The sequence below is a fragment of the Hemiscyllium ocellatum genome, chromosome 7 (genome assembly GCF_020745735.1).
Source record: "Hemiscyllium ocellatum isolate sHemOce1 chromosome 7, sHemOce1.pat.X.cur, whole genome shotgun sequence".
In the NCBI taxonomy this organism is placed as follows: domain Eukaryota; kingdom Metazoa; phylum Chordata; class Chondrichthyes; order Orectolobiformes; family Hemiscylliidae; genus Hemiscyllium; species Hemiscyllium ocellatum.
The window spans coordinates 37226587-37243772 of NC_083407.1; positions in this window are offsets into that span (position 1 = coordinate 37226587).

The following is a 17186-nucleotide window of genomic DNA, read 5'->3' on the forward strand; positions in this document are numbered from 1 at the left end:
GTGAGATCTAATAAAGATCAAAAAGTGGAAGAGATCCAAAATTGTTAGCACAGTCAGTGATGACCATGATTATAATAATCTGACACTTTCATGCAAGGTTTGTAATTAGGGATAATTTTATAGGAAATGGAGATCGCTGACAAGGCCAGCATTCATTGCCCATCCTAGTTTCCCTGGGACAGGTCTGCTGCGTTACTTTGAAGCTATGCAGTCTATGTGCTGAAAGTGTTCCCCCAATGTTGTTAAGTAGGCATCTCCAGGAAATGTTTCCAGTTTTTCCTTCTAGCTGGTATGCAGTTATGAATTGCAGCCTTGCTAGACTGCCATCTCAGCTTTTAGATCAGAGTGGTGCTGGAAAAGGTCAGGCAGCATCTGAGGAGCAGGAAAAATGACGCTTTGGGCAAAAGCCCTTCATATTTAGCAATGCTGAGACTGCTCCTAATGTGTTTTTCTATAGGTATCATTGAATGAATGTTGGTTCTCTGGCTTGATTGTAATATTAACCCTTAACATTTACTGCTACACATATCAAGACATATGCCAAAGTCTAAGCAGTAACACCATAAGATGTAGAAGCAGAAGGAGGCCACTCACCTCATCGAGTCTATTCTGCCATTCAATGAGTCATGGCTGATCTGATAATTCTCAATTTCACTTGCCTGTCTTGCCCCATAACCTTTGGTTCTTTTATTGATGAAAAGTTGGTCTATCTCAGCCTTGATTAGGCTTAATGACCCAACTTCAACAGTTCTCCACAGAGTCACTACATTCTGAGAGAAGAAATTCTTCTTCATCTGTCTTAAATGTGCAACCTCTTACTCTGAGGTGTCCCTTGGTCTTAGATGGGTTCTCTCACAAGAGGAAACAACCCATCTGCATCTACCCTGTCAAGTCCCCTAACAATCTTGTATGCTTCAATAAGGTCACCTCTCATTCTTCTACCTTCCAAACACTAGCCTAATCTACCCAATGTCTCCTCGTAAGACAGTCCTTCCATACTTGGTATCTGTTTAATGAACTTTTTCTGGCCTGCCTCTAAATGCCAGTGTGTCTTTTCTTAGAGAAGAGCCCAACACTATTTACAATATTTCTGTTGTGTTCTGACTCGTGTCTTGAGTTTTCGCGAAATCTCTTTACTTTTATCCTCCATTCCCATTGAAATAAAGCTCAACATTCCATTTACCTTCCCTATTACCGACTAAACTTAGACGTTAGCATGTTTGAATTCATAAAGACATCAAATCCCTTTATTCTGTGGCTCTCTGCAGTCTTTCTCCATTTACACAATATTTCTAGTTTTTAATGATACAAATCCAAATCTACAAAAGGTAGTCTTATTTTGCATCGATGTTTTATATATGAAAATCATTTGAAACAAATAACACACAACTCTGAATTGTTTGCAATGCATGAGTAACAATGTTATTCTAACTTTCTCAGAATACTTCAAGGCAACACAGAGTCACATTGCTTTTTCTCAGAACACACAAGCACAGGGCAAGAAAGTGTGACACCCAATCCAAAGCCTGGCTTGATGGAAAGAACAGAACTTGCATATTTCCAGTTGTGGCAATAACAGTTGTTTCCCAGGGCACACTTGCTTTTCTGCAATTTGGTTGAAAGTCTGTCTCTACAATAGAAGCAATCATGCAGCTGTTCCGAGATTGGAGAAGAGCAGCAATAATTTGACCTCTTCACAGTTTCAGTGTCATCTAGTTTGAAACCTACCATCAGATTTGAAATTTGTCCATCTGCATTGGAAGCAAATGTGCAGAAAAGATTCTTTTGTTGGTCTTGGGCAGCTCTTTATTCCTGATGAAGGGCTTATGCTCGAAACGTCGAATTCCCTATTCCTGAGATGCTGCCTAACCTGCTGTGCTTTAACCAGCAACACATTTTCAGCTTAAAACAGAGCTGCAAAAATACAAACTTTCATTGGAAAAAGCTGACAGATGGACAATGCTGTAGAACTGCTGAATATTGTTGAAAAACTTGATGGTTGATGTGTATTGTGAAATACTGTACATGCAAACATATCCAAGGGCAGCTACATTCCACTGAGGATATGTTGTCAAGATGCAGCACTATGTGATAGAGTGCCTACTACTTCAGTATGTCAGGAGTAAAGCAGAGGTTGCAATTGTGTTCCTGTGACCTTGACAATTACCATTAAAACATACCTTCAAAATACCAAAAATGGTGATAATGACCAAAATATTCATAGAAACTGAAACAAGTAATAATGTTCTGTGCAATGTAAGTCAGTCAGTCATTTGAAAGTCTGTACCTAGAGGTCATTGTTGCATTTATACATGTTCAAGGTGAACAGGCTGCAGGGTGAGAGGGAAATCTCATGAAGAGTTCCTTGTGATGCCTTGGTCAATTAAACTCCCAGATCTCATTTAAATGAAACAGCACTGTTCTCAGACCAAACCTAGTAATGCCCGTGACAGTGGGTTGGTGCGAAAATTAGGTCAGACATCCAAGGAAGCCAAGAGCCATCTGTCAGGACTCTGGAAACATCCTCAAACTGTGGGATCGGAGGAAAAAGGAGTGACATGTGAAAGTAGAAAATATTGTTCATAATGACTTAACAGCTGCTAAGTTTCAAAAGAGTTCAACATTTGCCATTTAGACATAGAAGAATTTACAACTGAAAATAAAACATTTAAGAGGCTTTTACCAATGTTCACAGAAGCAGAAGTTCCTTTCTGTTATGATGGTAATAAAAACAATTCAATTCCTTAAGCCTGCTCTATAAGATCATGGTTAGTTTGTCCCAGGCCTCAACTCCTCTTTCATGACAGTTCCTCATAGCCAGGAGAAAGTGAAGACTGCAGATGCTGGAGATCAGAGCTGAAAAATGTGCTGCTGGAAAAGCGCAGCAGGACAGGCAGTATTCAAGGTGCAGGAGAATCGATGTTTCAGGCATAAGCCACTACTTAGTATGTCAGTAACTAGGGGTCACATCTTCAAGACTGTCAGTAAGAGAGCTAGGAGTAAGATGAGGAGAAACTATTAGGAATTTGGAATGCTCTGCCTAGGAGAGTGTGGAGGTGGATTCCATAGGAGATTTCAAAAGCGAACTGGATGTTTATTTGAAAGGGATGAAGCCAGAGGGCTTCGGAGATTGGTCTGGAGATTGAATAGCTCTTGGTCCAGACACAATGGGTAAAATGGTCTCCTTCTGTATTGTAAAATTCTTTGAGTCTATGGTTCTTCTAAACTCTAATGAATAAAAGTCTAATCTATTTCACATTCTTGATAATTCAACCACTTCATCCTGGAAATTAGCTGGTGAATCTCTTTTGAACTGTTCCAATGCTAGTACATATATTTTCTTAAAAATAGGAACCCAGTTATATTCCAGATGAGACAATAGACAATAGACAATAGGTGCAGGAGTAGGCCATTCTGCCTTTCGAGCCAGCACCACCATTCATTATGATCATGGCTGATCATCCTCAATCAGTATCTTGTTCCTGCCTTATCCCCATAACCCTTGATCCTACTTTCCTTAAGAGCTCTATCCAGCTCTTTCTTGAAAGTATCCAGAGACTTGGCCTCCACAGCCTTTTGGGGCAGAGCATTCCATACACCCACCACTCTCTGGGTGAAGAAGATTCTCCTCAACTCTGTTCTAAGTGGCCTACCCCTTATTTTTATACTACGTCCTCTGGTTCGGGACAAAGATAGTCCCACCATTCCGGGAATTGACCTTGTGAACCTATGCTGCATTCCCTCAATAGCCAGAATGTCTTTCCTCAAATTTGGAGACCAAAACTGCACACAATATTCCAGGTGTAGTCTCACCAGGGCCCTGTACAGCTACAGAAGGACCTCTTTGCTTCTATACTCAATTCCTCTTGTATGAAGGCCAGCATGCTATTAGCTTTCTTCACTGCCTGCTGTACCTGCATGCTTGTTTTCATTGACTGATGTACAAGAACACCTAGATCTTGTTGTACTGTCCCTTTACCTAACTTGACTCCATTTAGGTAGTAATCTGCCTTCCTGTTCTTGCCACCAAAGTGGATAACCATACATTTATCCACATTAAAGTGCACCAGCCATGCATCTGGCCACTCACCTAACTTGTCCAGGTCATCCTGTAATCTCCTAACATCCTCTTCACATTTCACCCTGCCACCCAGCTTTGTGTCATCAGCAAATTTGCTAATATTACTTTTAATACCTTTATCTATATCTTTAATGTACATTGTAAAAAGCTGCGGTCCCAGCACTGATCCTTGCGGCACACCACTTGTCACCTCCTGCTATTCCGAAAGGGAGCCATTTATCACTACTCTTTGTTTCCTGTCAGCCAACCAATTTTCAATCCATGTCAGTATTTTGCCCTTAATATCATGTGCCCTAATTTTGCTCACTAACCTCCTCTGTGGGACTTTATCAAAGGCTTTTTGAAAGTCCAGGTACACTACATCCACTGGATCTCCCTTGTCCATCTTCAGAGTTACATCCGCAAAAAAATGCAGAAGATTAGTCAAGCATGATTTTCCCTTCATAAATCCATGCTGACTCTGACCTATCTTGTTACTGCTATCCAGATGTGTCACAATTTTGCCTTGTATAATTGATTCCAGCATTTTTCCCACCACTGAAGTCAGACTAACTGGTCTATAATTCTCTGTTTTCTCTCTCGCTCCTTTCTTAAAAAGTAGGACAACAGTAGCCACTCTCCAATCCATAGGAACTGATCCTGAATCTATAGAATATTGGAAAATGATCACCAATGCATCCACGATTTCTAGAGTCATCTCCTTCAGTACCTGGGATTCAGACCATCAGGTCCTGGGGACTTTTCAGCCTTCAGACCTAACAGTCTCTCCAACACCATTATCTGCCTCAAATAAATTCCCTTTAGTTCAGGTCCTTCAGCCACTGTTACATTTGGGAGTTTGCTTGTGTCTTACCCAGTGAAGACAGATCTAAAGTATCAATTCAATTCTTCTGCCATTTCTTTGTTCCCCGTAATAAATTCACCTGTTTCTGTCTTCAAGGGTCCAATTTTAGTCTTAACCATTTTTTTTCTTTTCACATACCTAAAAAGCCTTTACTATCCTCCTTTATATTTTTGGCCAGTTTACCTTCGTAACTTATTTTTTCTTTGTGTATTTCCTTTTTTGTTATCTTCTGTTGTTCTTTAAGCTTCCCAGTCCTCTGATTTCCCACTCATCTTTGCTATGTTGTACTTTTTCCCTTTTATCTTTACATGGTCCTTAACTTCCCTCGTCAGCCATGGCCACCCCTGCCTCCCCTTAGGATCTTTCTTCCTTTTTGGAATGAACTGATCCTGCATCTTCTGCATTATACCCAGAAATACCTGCCATTGTTGTTCCACTGCCATCCCTGCTAGGGTATTGCACCATTGAACTTTGGCCAGCTCCTTCCTCATAGCTCCATAGTTCCCTTTATTCAACCAAAATTTTGTCACTTCCAATTCTACCTTCTCCCTTTCAAATTGCAGATTAAAGCTTATTGTATTGTGTTCACTATCTCCTAATGGCTCCTTTACTTCGAGGTCCCTGATCAAATCCAGTTCATTGCACAACACCAGATCCAGAATTGCTTTCTCCCTGGTAGGATCCAGCATAAGCTGTTCTAAGAATCCATCTTGGAGGCACTTCACAAACTCCCTTTCTTGGGGTCCAGTTCCATCCTGATTCTCCCAGTCTACCTGGCCTCAAAAGGATCTGCATTGCTGAAACAAGACTTCCCGATTTTAAAACTCCAAATCCCTTGCAATAAAGGCCCAACTCTATTCACTTTCTTAATTGCCCTGCTCTGACTAAGCACACTATGATCCATATGCCCTTGTTTGCAATTATACTGCTCACAAAACAAAGCTTTTCACTGCACTTAGGTACATGTGACGACAATAAATCCAATTAAAAATGCCCCAAGTACCATTACTATCACTTAATGTGTCCTGTTCAATTGATGGCACAGTGGTATAGAGTCGGGAATGAGTTACCCAGAAGTCCTCAATATTGATCCACAAAATATCAGAGTATCAGGTTGAACGTATGCAATGGACATCAGTTGGAGGCATTACTGAGGTTGGCTTGGGATAGAGTACATTATCTGGGTGTGGGCCTTGAACAACCATTAACAAGAGTGGCTTAGAAGTACAAATATTTAATGATTGAGTCCTAAAAGAAATGGACGCTAGACTGAACAGGTGGTGAAGGAACTAGCAAGAGGGAAAAGCATACTTGATCTAATCCTCACCAATCTATCTACATCTGGCTTGACAGTATCATTAGTAGTGACCACCACACAGACCTTGTGCAGAAAACATCCAATTTTCACATTGAGAATACCCTCCACTGAGTTGTGAGACATTACCATCCTGCTAAATGGGATCAACTATAAACAAATATAGCAACTCAAAACTGGGTATCCATTAGGTGCTCTGAGACATCAGCCACAGAATTGTACTCAAACATATTCTGCTAGCACTCATTCTACAACTCATCTGCTTTATCCTCGGCCATAACATTTTCACCTTTGACAACCAGTTCTTTATCTAGACTCACGGAACAGCCATGGGGACCAAATTTGTACCCCGGTATGCCAATATTTTCATGCACAGGTTCGAACAAGACTTCTTCTCTATGCAGGACCACCAACCAACACTATACACCAGGTACATTGATGACATTTTCTTCCCCTGGACCCATGGCAAGGAGTCACTGATTAAACTACACAATGATTTCAATAAGTTTATCCCACCATCAAACTCACCATGAACGACTCTCTACTATCTGTCTCACTCTTGGACACTATCATCTCCATCAAGGTTGGGCACCACAGCACCTCACTCTACTGCAAACCCACGGATAACCTCACAATGCTGCACTTCTCAAGCTTTCACCTGAAACATATTAAAACAGCCATCCCCTATGGACAATCCCTACGCATACACAGGATCTGTTCACATGAGGAGGAAAGTGATGGGCACCTGGAAATACTCAGGGATGCCCTCATGAGAACGGGCTACCATGTTCAACTCATCGACCGCCAGTTCTGACGTGCCACAATGAGAACCGTAATGAATTCCTCAGGAGACAGATATGAGCTGCAATCGACAGGGTACTCTTCATTATCCAGTACTTCCCAAGAGCCCGAACAACTACACCATGTTCTTTGCAGCCTGCAACACATTATCAGTGAGGATGAGCACATCACCAAGACCTTGCCCAAGCCTCCCCTTCTCATCTTTAAACAACCACCAAACCCAAACAGATCATTGCTCGTAGCAAACTGCCTGATTTTCAGGACAACACCACACAACCATGTCACGGTAGATGCTGCAAGACATGTCAGAGTGTTTACACAGATACCACCATTATATGTGGGGATACCTCCCACCGTGTACTGGCAGGTACTCATGTGATTCAACCAACATTGTCTATCTCATACACTGCAGGCAAGGATGCCCTGAGGCATGGTTCAGTGCCAAGGCTACGGCAACAGATGAGTGGACACCGCATAACAATCAATAGACAGAAGTGTTCCCTCCCAGCTGGAGAACACTTCAGCGGTCCGGGACATTTGACCTCAGACCTTTGGGTGACCGTCCTCCAAGATGGACTTCGGGACCGGCAACAATGAAAAGTGGCCGAGCAGAGGCTGCTATCCAAGTTCAGTCCCCATGAGGATGGTCTCAGCCAAGACCTTGGGTTCATGTCACACTGCAGGTGACCCCACTGCACTGCACACAGACCCATACACTCAGGCAGACCCTCTCTCAGACACAAATTCTCTCTCATACACTCACACATACACTCCCACACTCACACACACACACTCTCTCACAGACTTATACTCCACACACCTCTCACAGACTTATACTCCTTGACACTCACGCTCGCAAACATACACACACTCTCTCAGAGACACTCATATAACACCCCCCCCGCCCCCATCCCACCCCCAACACAAATCACACACACACACGCATATATAAGTTTGGGGGGTGAATTTGTACTTGCAGAATTACATTTTACTTTGCTCAAAAACTGTATGAATCCATGTAAGATTCTGTAAATCAGTTTTTTAGATTAGAATCAGTCTGAACATTGGGGCACACACAGCCTCACACAGGGCACGTCACACCTTCAATGCATTATCTGGGCTGACATGACACCAATTGTTAAAGTTCACTTGAGAATGTGACTTTAAAGAGTTCTGCAATTTACATATGAAAGAACTGAAACCAGCATGTTCATTCTAAAAGATGAAGACTTAACAAACAATCCAGGTCTTTTTCAATATACAATTTAAGTTACATCACACTGTAAGCTTTTGTTATAAAATCTGTGTCTTCCGATTTTAAACTTCACAACCACCTGATAAAGTAGCAGTGCTCCGAAAGCTAGTGCTTCCAAATAAAACTATTGGACTATAACCTGGTGTTGTGTGATTATTAACTTTGTACACCCCAGTCCAACACGGGCATCTGCAAACCATTTCTATCATTACTATTAGGGTGTGGGGAGTCAACCCTGGTTCAGGGTTGAATTTATTTACAGAGTAATGAATGAAACACAAACAAAAGAGAACATAAAACTGAATAACTTAATCTATCCGAAAACGCAGGAGTGTGCGGGGTTGAAGTGTACAGGAATATATACCAGGAAAATTACTAGGCATGCTAAAAATGAGTTGTCAACCTTAGGAAGTGACAAAATAGGACTATTTGCATTCCAAACAGCAAGTAGTAGATAGGAATAAGTGATTGCACAATAACACATTAGATTTAAGCACTGTATATCTCTCACATCCAGCTGTGAATGGTGATAGACAATTATCAACTCACTCAAAGAGATCATGATTTGGAGATGCCAGTGTTGGACTGGGGTGTACAAAGTTAAAAATCACACAATACCAGGCTATAGTCCAACAGGTTTATTTGGAAGCTTTAGCTGATGATGGAGCAGCGCTCCGAAAGCTAGTGCTTCCAATTATACCTGTTGGACTATAACCTGGGGTTATGTGATTTTTAACTTTGTACACTCAAAAAGGAGCACCTACAAATATCCCCACCCTCAGTGACGGAAGACCCCAGTACATTAAGACAAAAGATAGATTCAAACAATTGTAACAATCTTCAGCCAGAGCGAATGATACATCTCAACATACAACAGAGATCCCTAACATCATTGATGATAATCTTCAGTCAATTCAATTCACTCAGCATAATTCCAAGAAATTACTGAAGGCAAGGACACAGGACATCCTCTGGGTTTTTATTGCAAAGGCTATGGGCCCTGGCAAAATTTCAATAATAGTATTAAAGACTTATTCTCCAGAATTTGCAATGCCTCTAGCAAAGATATTCTAGTGCAACTGCAACACTGACATCTACCTGAGTATACAGAAAATTATGCAGATCAAACCGGTACACAAAATGCAGGATAGATCAAACCTAACCAATTATAACCGATCAATCTACTCTTGATCATCAGTAAAGTGATGGAAGATGTCTTCAACAGTGTTATCATGTGTACTTGCTTAGCACTAATCTGCTCACCATGCTCAGATCCTGATCGCATTACAGCCTTGGTTCAAACTTGGACAAAGGAGCTTAATTTTGGATGTAAAGTGAGAGACGTCTTTGACATCAAAACCATCTTTGATTGAATGCGGCATTAAAGAACATGGCAAGAGAACATGGCAAAGAAGTCAATGTGAATCAGGGGAAAACCATCTGCTGGTTGTTCTTCCTTAGTTCAAATGAAAATGGTTGTGCTTATTGGAGGTTAGTCACCACATTATCATTGGGACATCCATTATGGACTAGGCCAAAATCCCTCAAAATATTTCAAGAAGGCAGCCCAGACACAAACCTTTCTCCTTGTTTTGAGTAGGTATGCAATGGATGTTCTAGGAGTAATGCAGCTGGTCAAAATCCCTTGAATATAACAAAACAGAATTTATTTACAGATTTGACGGTATTAGGCAAGAACTTTTGAAAGCTGATTGGAGGCAGATGTTCGCAGGTAAAAGGATGGCTGGAAAATGGGAAGCCTTCAGAAATGAGATAACAAGAAAGTATATTCCTGTTAGGGTGAAAGGAAAGGCTGGTAGGTATATGGAATGCTGGATGACTAAAGAAATTGAGAGTTTGGTTAAGAAAAAGAAGGAAGCATATGTAAGGTAGACAGGATAGAACAAGTGAATCCTGAGAAGAGTATAAAGGAAGTAGGAGTATACTTAAGAGGGAAATCAGGAGGGCAAAAAGGGGACATAAGATAGCTTTGGCAAATAGAATTAAGGAGAATCCAAAGGATTTTTACAAATACACTAAGGACAAAAGGGTAACTAGGGAGAGAATAGGGCCCTCAAAAATCAGTAAAGCAGCCTTTGTGTTGAGCCGCAGAAAATGGGAGAGATACTCAATGAATATTTTGCATCAGTATCAATTGTGGAAAAGGATATGACAGATATGAATTGTAGGGAAATAGATGGTGACATCTTGAAAAATGTTCAGATTACAGAGGAGGAAGTTCTGGATGTCTTGAAACGGGTAAAGGTGGATAAATCCCCAGGACCTGATCAGGTGCACCCTGGGACTCTGTGGGAAGCTCAAGAAGTGATTGCTGGGCCTCTTGCTGAGATATTTGTATCATTGATAGTCGCAGGTGAGGTGCCAGAAGACTGGTGCCATTGTTTAAGAAGGGCAGTAAGAATAAGCCAGAGAACTATAGACCAGTGAGCCTGAGCTCAGTGGTGGGCAAGTTGTTGGAGGGAATCCTGAGGGACAGGATGTGCATGTGTTTGGAAAGGCAAGGACTGATTTGCGATAGTCAAAATGGCTTTGTGCGTGGGAAATCATCTCTCACAGACATATTGAGTCTTTTGAAGTGGTAACAAAGAGGATTGATGAGGGCAGAGAAGTAGATATGATCTATATGGGCTTCAGTAAGGCGTTCGACTAGGTTCCCCATGGGAGACTGAGTATCAAGGTTAGATCTCATGGAATACAGGGAGAACTAGCCGTTTGGATACAGAACTGGCTCAAAGGTAGGAGACAGAGTGTGGTGGTGGAGGGTTATTTTTTAGACTAGAGGCCTGTGACCAGTGGAGTGCTACAAGGATCGGTGCTGAGTCCTCTACTTTTTGTCATTTACATAAATGATTTGGATGTGAGCATAAGAGGTACAGTTGGTAACTTTGCAGATGACACCAAAATTGGAGGTGTAGTGGACAATGAAGAGGGTTACCTCAGATTACAAGAGGATATTGATCAGATGGGACAAAGGCTGAGAAGTGACAGATGGAATTTTATTCAGATAAATGCGAGGTGCTGCATTTTGGGAAAGCAAATCTTAGCAAGACTTATACACTTAATGGTAAGGTCCTAGGGAGTGCTGCTGAACAAAGAGACCTTGGAGTGCAGGTTTATAGCTCCTTGAAAGTGGATTCACAGGTAGATGGGATAGTGAAGAAGGCATTTGGTATGCTTTTCTTTATTGGTCAGAGTATTGAGTCCAGGAGTTGGGATGTCATGTTGTGGCTGTACAGGACATTGGTTAGGCCACTGTTGGAATATTGCATGCAATTCTAGTCTCCTTCCTATCGGAAAGATGTTGTGAAACCTGAAAGGGTTCAGAAAAGATTTACAAGGATGTTGCCAGAGTTGGAGGATTTGAGCTATATGGAGAGGCTGAACAGGTTGGGGCTGTTTTCCCTGGAGTGTCAGAGGCTGAGCGGTGATGTTATAGAGGTTTACAAAATTATGAGGGTCATGGATTGGGTAAATAGGCAAAGTCTTTTCCCAGGGATCGGGGAGTCCAGAACTAGCGGGGAAAGGTTTAGGGTGAGAGGGGAAAGAGATAAAAGAGACCTGAGGGGCAATGTTTTCATGCAGAGGGTGGTACGTGTATGGAATGAGCTGCCAGAGGATGTGGTGGACGCTGTTACAATTGCAACATTTAAGAGGCATTTGGATGGGTATATGAATAGAAAGGGTTTGGAGGGATATGGGCCGGGTGCTGGCAGGTTCGACTAGATTGGGTTGGGATATCTGGTTGGCATGGACGGGTTGGAGGGAAGCGTCTGTTTCCATGCTGTACATCTCTATGACTCTATTACTCTATTTAACTGAGAAATATGTCTCAATGTGTAATAAATAAATAAATATTTCTGGAAGTCTATTGAAGCTGTTTGCATTCACTCGTGACTGGAATTTGAGCAAACTATGTGCCTGGAAACATCACATTATCCAAGACTTTTTTTGAAGCCTGGTAGTCATCATTTCAAACTGTTTAATTAACTGGCAAACTACAATTATTTTCTTTCTAGTTTATTCCTTTACTGTATCTGTATGTCAGTCTGTGAGTGAGTGGGCTTTATGTTCAAAGAACATAAGGTTTTTGATTTTAGATTAATTAGATTACCTTGTTGTTTATCTTTGTTCTGTTAAAATTACATTATTGATAATAATTTTTAAAATTTTTGTAGAAGTTATAAACTTAGAAACTAAAATCTATTTTTGTGAAGTCTGGTTTAGAAAAATTTGGCAATGTTGAGGGTCATTGAATTCCAATTTCACAATGTTGTGCATTCAGTGATAACAATTTTGCTTTAGTTTGGTTTTCTATCCTTGTGTCATAACAAAGTCAAGAGTCTTATAGGGAAAAAAATCACAGAAGAGAGAGCTCAGGAACAGTCAAGGTTTTGTTCCCACAACAGATAAAGGTGGTAAATAAATCTTGAGCACCTTGGATAACAAAAGAGGTAATAATTATGACAAAGAACTAAAAGTGTACTTATGACAGATGTCATACAGAAATACAATTGAGAACAAGTCCAATGTAGAACATTCAGAGTTGAAATGAAAGTGCTAACAATTTTAAAAAAAAGGAAAAAAGAATAAACTAATAAAAGGAAATCCTAAATTTTTTTGGCACATAAATAGTAAAAGGTTGGTAAAGAGAGGAGTGGACGTATGGGAAATTTACAGATGGAAGCAGAGGGAATAGTAAAAGCATTAAATTAATACTTGTAATATTCTTTATAAAGGAAGATGATGTTACCCAGATCATAGTGAAAAAGGAGGAAATTCAATTGTTCAAAGGGTTTAAAATTTACCATGAAAGATGTATTGTATATGTTGTTTTATTTAAAGTTGCTGAGGCACTGGGACTGGATCAGATTCATTCAAGGACTATAAAAAAGTGAGAATGGAAATTGCAGATGAACTAACAATAATTTATCATTTTTGCTTAAATTAAAACATAGTGACAGAGGACTGGAAAATGTTATACTTTTTTATTGAACAAAAGTTTAAGGATAAGCACAGCAACAAAAGTGCAGTCAGTTTAATTTTTGTACTCATGCAGACCCTGTCTCGTACACAAACTCTCTCTCACATGCTCACACATACACCCCCACACTCACACGCACTCACGCACTGTCTCACAGACTTATAACCCTTTACATTCACACACACTCACACCGATATACATACTCTCACACAGTCACTTATAACCCAGCAAGGCCCCCCCCCACCACACACACACACACACACACACACACACACACACACACAACATACTCATACACATAAGCTTGTGGGGTGAATTTGTACTTGCAGAATTACATTTTATTTTGCTCAAAAAATGCATGAATCCATGTAAGATTCTGTAAATCAGTTTTTTAGATTAGAATCAGTCTGAACATTGGGGCACAGGCAGCCTCACACAGGGCACGTCACACCTTCAATGCATTATCTGGGCCAACATGACACTAATTGTTAAAGTTCACTTGAGAATGTAGCTTTTAAAAAAGTTCTGCGATTTACATATGAAAGAACTGAAACCAACATGCCCACCCTAAAAGATTAACAAACAATCCAGGTCATTTTCAATATATAATTTCAGTTACGTCATACTATGAACTTTTGCTATAAATTCTGTGTTTACACTTTTATATTCCACAACCACCTGATGAATGAGCAGCGCTCCAAAAAGTAGTGCTTCCAAATAAACCTGTTGGACTATAACCTGGTGTTGTGTGATTTTTCAACTTTGCACATCTCAGTCTAACACCAGCATCTCCAAAACTTTAAAGGGGTGCAGGAGTAGAGGGACCCAGCATTAAAAGTGGCAGGACAGGTTGACAAAGCTGTTAATAGAGTATATGATATCCTAGACTTTATTAAAAGACTATTAGAACAAGAACAAATGGGTTATGTTTAACTTGTATAAGACACCTCAGCTGATGAATTGCATCCAGTGATGGGCACATATTTTAGGAAGAATATAAGGCATTGGACAGAATGCAGAAAATGATGATAGGAATTGTTCCAGGGATGAGAAACTTCAGTTATGGAAACAGATTAGAGAGTCTGGACTGTTCTCCTTGGAGAAAAGCTACATGGCTTTTCATTGCTCTTGTTTGAGTGGGTATACAAAGTTACAAATCACACAACACCAGGTTAGAGTCCAACAGATTTAATTGGAAGCACTAGCTTTTGGAGTGTCGCTCCTTCATCAGGTGGTTGTGGAGGACATAACTGTAAGACACAGAATTTATAGCAAAAGTTTACAGTGTGATGTAACTGAAATTATACATTGAAAAATACCTTGATTGTTAAGTCTCTCATCTGTTAGAATGACCATGATAATTTCATTTCTTTTATATGCAAATCACAAAACTTTTTTAAACAGTTACATTCTCAGGTTAACTGTAACAATTGGTGTCAGCGCAGATAAGATGTTGAGAGATTGAAAGTGTTAGCCCCCTGTGTTCCCTGTCTGTGCCATAATATTTAGACTGACTCTAATCTAAAAAGTGAGTTAACAATGTCTTACTTGGATTCATGCAGTTTTTGAGCAAAGTACAATGTAACTGTGCAAATACAAATTCACCCCATAAATGTATGTGTGCATGTGGGTTTGTGCATGTGTGTGTCTGTGAGAGAGAGTGTGTGTGTGTGTTTAGATTAGATTAGATTAGATTACTTACAGTGTGGAAACAGGCCCTTCGGCCCAACAAGTCCACACCGACCCGCCGAAGCGCAACCCACCCATACCCCTACATTTACCCCTTACGTAACTAGGGGCAATTTTAGCATGGCCAATTCACCTGACCTGCACATCTTTGGACTGTGTGTGTGTGTGTGTGTGTGTGTGTGTGTGTGAGAGAAGTGGAGGGTGCATGTGTGAATGTGGGAGTGTGTGTGTCTGTAGGAGTGTGTGTGTGTCTGGGGTGGGGGGTTGTAAGTGTCTGTGAGAGAGAATGTATGTGTGTGTGAATGTAATGTGTCTAAGTCTGTGAGAGTGTGTGTGTCTGTAGGAGTGTGTGTGAGTGTTTGTGTGTGTGTCTATGTATAGGAGTGCCTGGATGTGTGTGGAGATTAGAATCAGTCTAAACATTATGGCACAGACAGGGAACACAGGGGGCTAACACCTTCAATATCTCAACATCTTATCTGCGCTGACACCAATTGTTACAGTTAACCTGAGAATGTAACTTTTAACTTATAACCTGGTGTTGTGTGATTTGTAACTTTGTACACCCCTGTCCAACACCAGCATCTCCAAATCTTGAGTGGGTATGTATTTGATGCCATTCATTAGGGTATCTGCCCTTTGGAACACAAGGAAATTCATCAGCAAAGGTTGTGACTGCAAGCCTGAAACTTAGGAAAAGATTAATTTGAAAATGAATATTTAGAATGCAACACATATAATAAAAAAACATAAACTTGTAGAGACTACATTGAATATAGTACAACAAAGGGGAGATTACGCTGAATGCCAACATGACCACCAACACATGTGTGGATGGGTCTGGTGACTTCAGTCAGCCTCGCCAAATTTCAGGAAACAGGCTGCACATATGCCATTCACATCACCACCATGTGTACTGAAAATATGACTGACGTATCCTCAAAATGGTGTCACATTTCGAAGGAAGCTGTTATTTAGACTGTTCAATTCATGGAAGAGGACCAACTATCGGAATGTAACTGAGGTTGTGGTGTGAATGAAAAAAATCATGGTGACATCACTATGACTGGTCCCACGTTAGATTCGGAGGGAGCGACTATTTAGAAATAACGGTGGCTTTATATTTGTGCATGTGTGATCATTGCATTACTTAGATGTGGTAGTTAAATGATTCACAGCCTTTCCATGCAGTTACAGAAAGTGTGAAGCAGAAGGCTTTAACTAAAATTTTCACACTTTTGAAGAATTAATTGCCAAAATCAATTGCGGACATGAATCGTTCATTTAAAAACAAGTTGCAAAATTATTTAAGCGAGTTACAAAGTGACCGTTTCAACAATGTGTTGTATTTAGTCATGAAATTCAGTACAAGTAGCATTTGGTTGCAGCTGTAAAAGCTGTACTACTAAGTATAGAAGAAATCAAGAATCATCATGAATGCATTACATACTCTCAGTTAGCAATGCAACTATATATTTGGACACGTTCTTTCTGTTTACCTACCCTTGGTGAATCCCAACATATCAAATGAATTTTAATTAAAACTGAAAATATTGGAAATGCACAGTACAGCACCTGAATACAGAATAGGAAGCAAAGAAAAATCTTGAGATAACAGAAGGTTTCCTGACAAACCTTTGGATGATCAATCTTCATTCAAAGTACCAACAAAATGTTTGCATTTTTCCAGTCTTTTGGTATGTTTCCTGCAAGGATTTCTGTTCAGCTCTTCTGCACTAAAATCAAAAATGAGAACAGAATATCCCCATTTGAGAATGTACTTGAACAAGTTCAGCAGCACTGCTCAAAAGTAAAACCACAGCAAAGGTACCTTAGTCTGCAAAATTGTAATAGAGGTGACCTTTATTAAACTTACAGTGTCAGTAGCAATATTCATGTAGATGCAAGTGAAATCTATGGATTAAAAAAAAATTTCTTGGGTCAACCATGAATACACTTACAGTGCAGTTTCTTTAATTAAAATTTACCAGCCTCACTTGTGACAGACAACACATTTTCCTGGGGATCTATTTATCAATGTACACTGACAAGTGCTGCTTTTATTGCTTTATTTTATTCTGAAGCTGGAAAGCGCAGAGGTCATGCTGTAGGTGTGCAGCCAGAATAGTTGACATAAGTGGCCATTTATTATGTGCTAACACAGAAGATGCATCCTTCCCTCCAGTGTATTTTATGGTA